This window comes from Lampetra fluviatilis, chromosome 40 (genome assembly GCF_964198595.1).
Source record: "Lampetra fluviatilis chromosome 40, kcLamFluv1.1, whole genome shotgun sequence".
Taxonomy (NCBI): domain Eukaryota; kingdom Metazoa; phylum Chordata; class Hyperoartia; order Petromyzontiformes; family Petromyzontidae; genus Lampetra; species Lampetra fluviatilis.
This window is the reverse complement of record NC_136314.1, coordinates 7,878,132-7,885,515: the sequence shown is the minus strand read 5'-3', so window position 1 is coordinate 7,885,515 and position 7,384 is coordinate 7,878,132.

The following is a 7,384-nucleotide window of genomic DNA, read 5'->3' as shown; positions in this document are numbered from 1 at the left end:
CAGCTGGCGGTGACGTCACCTCGCACGCCCACGGCGAATTAAACCCACAGAGCCACGCCCCCCTCAAACCCCCGCAGACCACGCCCACGATTACCACGTCTACGTTCACGTCCCCACAAGCCACGCCCACATAGCCACAGGCCACACCCACGTAGCCACAGACCACGCCCATGTAGCCACAGGCCACGCCTACGTTGCCACAAGCCACGCCCACGTAGCAACAGACCAAGCCAACGTCGCCACATGCCACGTCCCCACAAACCACGCCCACGTAGCCACATGCCACGCCCACGTAGCCACAGGCCACGCCCACGTAGCCACAAGCCACGCCCACGTAGCCACAGGCCACGCCATTCAATGAAAATCTAATTCGACAGCCCCCCCCCGTGTTGTTTCCCCCCCCCAAAAGTATTTTATTAACAAAAAAACGATTCAGGTTCACACCGCAGCAGCACAAAAACATCACGGATCACAGCGCAATGGACACCTGCCTAAACCCGCTTGTTTCAATTAACTCTTAACTTTCGATTTAAAGCTTTCGTGACTACAGGGATTCATCTTCTTGGTTCTTTCGGTAAAGTCACGTAGAAGGGAAGTAATAAAATATTTAATTTTTTGTGTTTTATTACTTCCCTTCTACGTGACTTTACCGAAAGAACCAAGAAGAAAACTCTTAACTCTCCCGAAGCTCTGATATTCCTGTCGGGGACAAAAAATGAAGGGAGGCGTGCCTAAATGCCCAAACCACGCCCTCTTTGTTTAAACCCCGCCCACACAGCGAGTAGACCACGCCCCCTACACGTGTACCGTGATTGGCTCCACCCCCCTTGCGATTCCCATTAAATGTCACGCGACACAATCGCAGCGGTCAGTCAGCGAATCTATTCTTTGATTCTTTTCCGTGCAGTGTCATCTATTGGAGCATCTGGCGTGGTTGAAGTTGTAGGTGAACATCCCCCCTCCCTACCCCTCCCATCCCGGAAGACCGACACCGGCGTGGCGAGGAGGCCAAGTTCATGTTTAATTTATTAGGTAGAGCCCTGTGAGCCATTCGGCTCTTGAATCGGGTGCAACCGCAACAAACAAAAAACTAAAACATGAACAAGAAAACATCTTAAAGTGACTATGTGACTATGTGCAAACTGAAAATCCAGCAGTGGATTGACACAGGGTTGTACCACATCCACTAAGGGTTCAGTACCACACAATAATCATCAGCGTCGGAAAATATAAGCAGAATTAAATTATGTCTCTCCCACATGAAAAAAAAACCAATATAAGATACAAGTTTATTTTATGCGGTGATACATGTGGAGGCGTGTGTCTGATGGGATGGGTAAAAACAAAACTTGTAATTTTCATCATTTCAGCAGCATTGCTTCAACCAAGTAAATCTGAACCTCTGCTGATGAGACACGTTGTGTCGAAACCAGTCCCAGAGTTAACTTCTATTCAAGCAATGCTGCTGGAATTATGCACTCCAAGAAGGTCGTATGGCTGACGGGCTGTGTTAAAATAAGTAATATTTAAAAAATACTTTTTAAAAACACGCTTTAATGAAATGTACCCTACTAGTAATGGAAGAACTCCACGAGTCCAGGAAGTGGCCCCGAAGCTTGCCATAACGTAAGGGACCGTGGCCAATTACAGCCAACGTCAGTTGAGCGTGGACAATTAGACCCAAGCCGAAACATAACATATAAAACATAATGTTTAATTTTTTTTTTATTTTTAATGATAGAATATAGTATTGTCATCAGTATGACATAAGTATACCACGTTTGCAGTCGATACCACATTGGGAAGTGAGTTAAAATTGAGTTACAAGATTTGAGGATAAGACAACAACAACAGACAGAGTGAGTTAAATAAAAGCGTGTAATAAAAAAAATACATTGTTTCAAGTGGGGTGAATGGTTAGCTTCTTTAGTTACATCCAGCCTTGGAAGCTGTATTCGTTGTACACAGTCAACACCACTAGAGGGTGCCATGCAAACACCGAGTGATTTCACGAACAGAAGTCACCCTCCACCGCGGTCTTCTCGGCAACTATGGGTTAACAGGTAAATGGGGGGTATAGGGCCTTCTCGCCCACTCACTGTAGAATACCTATAATGTACGTGGTCGTCTGTACATGTACAGCAGGCGTTGTACACGTGTTTTCGAGTAGACACGTACAAACTTGATTTGGAGCTTTCGTGACTGCAGGAATTACTCTTTAGTTATTTCGGTAAAGTCACGGAGAAAGAGGAAATAATAAATTAAATACTACCATACGACGTTTCGATTGCAACATAAGCAATCATCATCAGGTACAAATGAAAGAAAAACCTAACCTAGTAAACTTAGACATATAAGGCAATACAACACACAATACAACACAACTACAAGGGTGTATGGTGTTGACTGTTATGTTAGCCGACTCTCTGTGTTGTAGTGCATTGTATTTCTAAGTTTACTAGGTTTGTTTTCTCTTTCATTTGTACTTGATGATGATTGCTTGTGTTGCAATCAAAACGTCGTATGCAATTATTTAATTTATTATTTTCTCTTTCTACCAAAGAGTAGACATGTACATCCACGTATTTTACAGTGTGGGCGAGAAGTCCTTAATATCCCTGTCACATAGGCTACTGCGGACTAATACGGGGAAATGGGGGTATAGGGACATTTTGGCCCACCATGTAGAATATATTGTGTGCACGAGAATGTTTAAAGCGTGTGTACATCCAGAACCCCATTACGGGTTTAGACACAATACTAATCAGCGTCAGAGAATATAAGCAACGTTACATATCAGTAAACCACTACGGGTTTGGGGGCCGTCCATAAATGACGTCACGCGATTTTTGACGATTTTTGACCCCCCCCCCCTCGTCACACGGCGTCACAAAAAGTCAGACCCCCCCTCAAATATTACGTCACAAAACTCTGCCCCCCCCCAAAAAATAAACATGCTTCAAAGCGCTTTAAACTATTGTCATTGTAGTGCGTATTTAATGTGGCGCTGCACTCTGATGTTGTAGGAGAAAACATTTATTAAAAAGTATATTTAATTAAACATAACGTGTTGTCTATATTTATTTAAAGTTGCGCATTTTGATGTGACGTCACATTTCTCAAATCCCCCCCATCGCCACACATCGTCACAAATGTCTGACCCCCCCCTAGGTGCGTGACGTCATTTATGGACGGCCCCTTAGACGTAATACTAATCAGCGTCGGGGAATATAAGCAACGTTACATCCAGTAACCCACGAGGGTACACGCTTTAAAGAGTGAGCGAGAAGTCCCTTTAGGGGTATACTAACTATCATAAAAGCTGTTATGGACTATCTTCTTGGTTCTTTCGGTAAAGTCACGTAGAAGGGAAATAATAAAATAATAAAAATATAAATAAAAGAAAACATAATAAAATAATTCCCACGACGTTTCGGCCACAACGCAAGCAGCAGTCCTCGGGTGAAGAACATGTCTGTCGGAAAGACAGCGTCTGGACTAATTCAGTGAAAACGGGTATAGGGACTTCCCGCCCACCCATCACAAATGGGGAAAACGCTGTGAGCGCGCGTTCAGGGCTCGGTTGTACGGCTCTGGGGGCGTCCATAAATGACGTCACGCGATTTTGGACGATTTTTGACCCCTCCCCTTGTCACACGACGTCACAAAAAGTCAGATCCCCCCTCAAATATGACATCATAAAGATCTGCCCCCCCCCCGTCAAAACCATATTTCCATTTTGAAAATAAAACATGCTTCAAATCGCTTAAAACTATTGTCATTGTAGTGCGTATTTAATGTGGCTCTGCACTCTGATGTTGTAGGAGAAAACACGTATTAAAAAGGAGGCGTTGGAAAGCTTAAATTTAGCATAAAATTCACTTGAAAATATTCAACGTCTAACTAAAACTGCTGATGTTCAGAATATTATATTGAAATTATATTATAATTATGAAATTTAAAAAGTAATCATAACAATAAAAAATACTTGAAACTTTGTAGTAGAACGAAGCAAAATGGAGAGTACAATTATAACAATCATATATCCATTCCACAGAATGAAAAGCCCTGGTAAAATTATTAGAATAAAAATGTTTAATAACAATCATTAAAAAAAAAAATTCAAAATGTATGCTTCTCCATTCTATTCTTAGGTTTTTTCGGTAAAGTCACGTAGGTAAAACATCAAAATTAATGAAAATAAAATAAAATAGAAGCAAAATGCTCCTTCATGGAATAAATAAAAGGTGACCTTAGTAAATTAAAATTAAAATGATCAAATATTTAATAATAAAAAAAAAGTTGTGTTGTTATAACAATTCTATATTTATTTAAAGTTGCGCATTTTGATGTGACGTCACATTTCTCAAACCCCCCCCTATCGTCACACATCGTCACAAATGTCTGACCCCCCCCCCCCCTAGGTACGTGACGTCATTTATGGACGTCCCCCTGGTTGGGGGTGTCGTGGACTGCGATGTTTATTTCAGGCTGAGCCAACCTACAGGGAGCACAAACACGAAAGCTAAATTACACAAATGATTTTGAAACAGATAAGAGCACATGCAACTCGGGGAAGGTTGTAATACCGTAAAATCATCATCGGCCATGATCAATCCACGGCTGGATGAAAGCCTCCCTCCCAATACCATGCTGGTCATGTGGGTTTGTATGACCACACTTCACCACGTTGGTCACTCGGTGCGGAGGGAACCCAGCATATCAGTTCAGATATCACTCGCCACTGATGTTAGGGGCCGTCAATAAATGACGTCACGCGATTTTGGACGATTTTTGACCCCCCCCCCCCATCGTCACACGGCGTCACAAAAAGTCAGACCCCCCCCCCCCCCAAATATGACGTCACAAAGCTCTGCCCCCCCCCCCAAAACCATATTTCCATTTGAAAATAAAACATGCTTCAAATCGCTTTAAACTATTGTCATTGTAGTGCGTAATTAATGTGGCGTTGCACTCTGATGTTGTTGGAGTGTTGTTATAACAATTTTATATTTATTGAAAGTTGCGCATTTTGATGTGACGTCACATTTCTCAACCCCCCCCCCCCTTCGTCACAAATGTCTGACCCCCCCCCCTAGGTGCGTGACGTCATTTATGGACGGCCCCTTAGCCGAACTCGCCTCGCCGAACTGCCGCAACGCCACTCCCTCCCTTTGATGACGTCACCCATGTGAATTTGAGGGCAAATGCTATTTACGCTGATATCCCTCTAAGCATCCAGCTGTGGATCGACCAATGCTGCTGCTGATGATGGCAGCGTGGCCACGACCTTAGCAGAGACCGGCTGAGCGGTGATTCGTCACGCTCAATGGCCGTGTGACGTCAGCAAACACGTGTTGTCCATCATGGCCGCACGTCGGGTCTGCACGTGAGGTCGATGAAATGAGTGCGAGGAGAAGGAGCGATGAAAATGAGCTCGCGTGCAAGGATGTGCTAGGTGGATCGTTACGTGGTAGGGTTGTGAGAGATGGCGAAGGCTCGCGGAGGCCTTTATCTAGCAGTAGATTGACCATGGCAGTCCGCGGATGCGACGTCACGATTGGTCAATGATGATTAAATGACGCACAATCATCAGCAGACAATTATTTTCCTGTCACTCCACATTAACACAGACATGTTGTTCTACACATGCAGTCAACCAAACGGCCTTCCTCCTGCAAGTGCGACATTTAATCAGCATTGGTTCAGCAAAAGCAAAAACTCGGAACCGGTTCCGACGTTCAGTATCTCGTCAGCTATCGAGATGGCCTAAAGTAGATCATTAACTGGCAGATAACGTGAGCAAATGCAGTCCAATGTATGGGTTCGAATTATGGGGCTATTAATAAGGGTCATTGCCCGACATGTCGTCTATAAGATTTGTTTTTTTATACTGGTAGGAACCTCTGGTTACACCAGCCCACAGGGGATTATTGTGTCCGTCCGTCGTGCAGGGAGGGGCTGGGTGAGGAGGGAGGGGCTGGGTGGGGAGGGGAGGGTGGGGAGGGGCTGGGTGGGGAGGGGCTGGGTGGGGAGGGTGGGGCTGGGTGGGGGGTGGGAGGGGTGGGGCTGGGTGGGGAGAGGCTCGTCACCCCGTGGTGCCCTTATAAAACTCAACGTGTAACCTACTCACGCCGGCTTGTGCCCGCCCTCGCAGTCGGGTATATTTGCGGAATACACCACGCCGCCGTTGACCCTGGCCATTGACCGAGCAACCCAACGTTCTTACCAGCTCCCTCCACAGGAATGTGTTTATTTTAAGGCCCTCCTCAAGCACGTTTTCGCCCTTGTCTGTGACAGGCGATGGCTGCACCTCGCTTAGCTCAACTCGCGTGGCTCTCGTGCATTATTCGTGAATGCCCAAGCACCTGAATGGAATCCCATCGGTGCACACGTGTCCCTGTGGTTAACGCTCCAATCTAGGTGACAATGTTATGCAGGGCCAGCGATTGTTTGTGATAGCTTCACCCGCAATTGCTTTTGACATCGTATATCCGCGTCTGTTTACTATATGTGAGTGCAATAGTCAACCATATACTTTCATACCCCGATTTACGTCTCCCCCTTTTACGTCGTTTCGCAAATACGTCGTCACTTAATGAATACCACGACCTGATTTGCGTCGCATCAAACCCACACTTACGTCGATGACATCATCTTCCGTCCATTCTCGTATCCGTCGTCTCAGCGTTCGCCTCCATCTACCGCTGTAAATCGCTTTGATTTACGTCGTTTCGATATTCGTCGTCGCACCTTTCAGGAACGCATCTCCGACGTAAGCCGAAGAATGACTGTGTACACGTTACAGGACAGGGGAGCGGTAGTGCAGCGGCTAGCGCACTGCACTACGAACCCGACGACCGGAGTTCGATTCCTGCTCATGGTCAACACCAGTGACGATTATGTAAACCGGTCTGGACCTCCCCTAAGTCGACTCAGCCTCAAATTAGTATGTGGTGTGTAACATCGTCACTAGAGACAAAGGCGGTTGGACGCGGTGCTGGCCATCCCCTCCGTGTGCCGTTCCGGCCTTCATAGGTGTTCGCTAACAGCACTTGCCCCAACAGTCTGTAAAGCCTATACGGGGGATCTTTGTCTTTGTACATGATTTAGTCACAATGCTGCTGCGTTGGCTTTGGTGCACCAGCACAATTCATAGCGAACAAAAGCAATGACACATTCGTCACTAAGGGGCCGTCCATAAATGACGTCACGCACCTAGAGGGGGGGGGGTCAGACATTTGTGACGATGTGTGACGATGTGTGACGAAAGGGAGGGGGGGGGTGAGAAATGTGACGTCACGTGAAAATGTGCAAATTTAAATAAATATAGACAACACGTTCTACTTAATTAAATAGACTTTCTAATACATGTTTTATATTT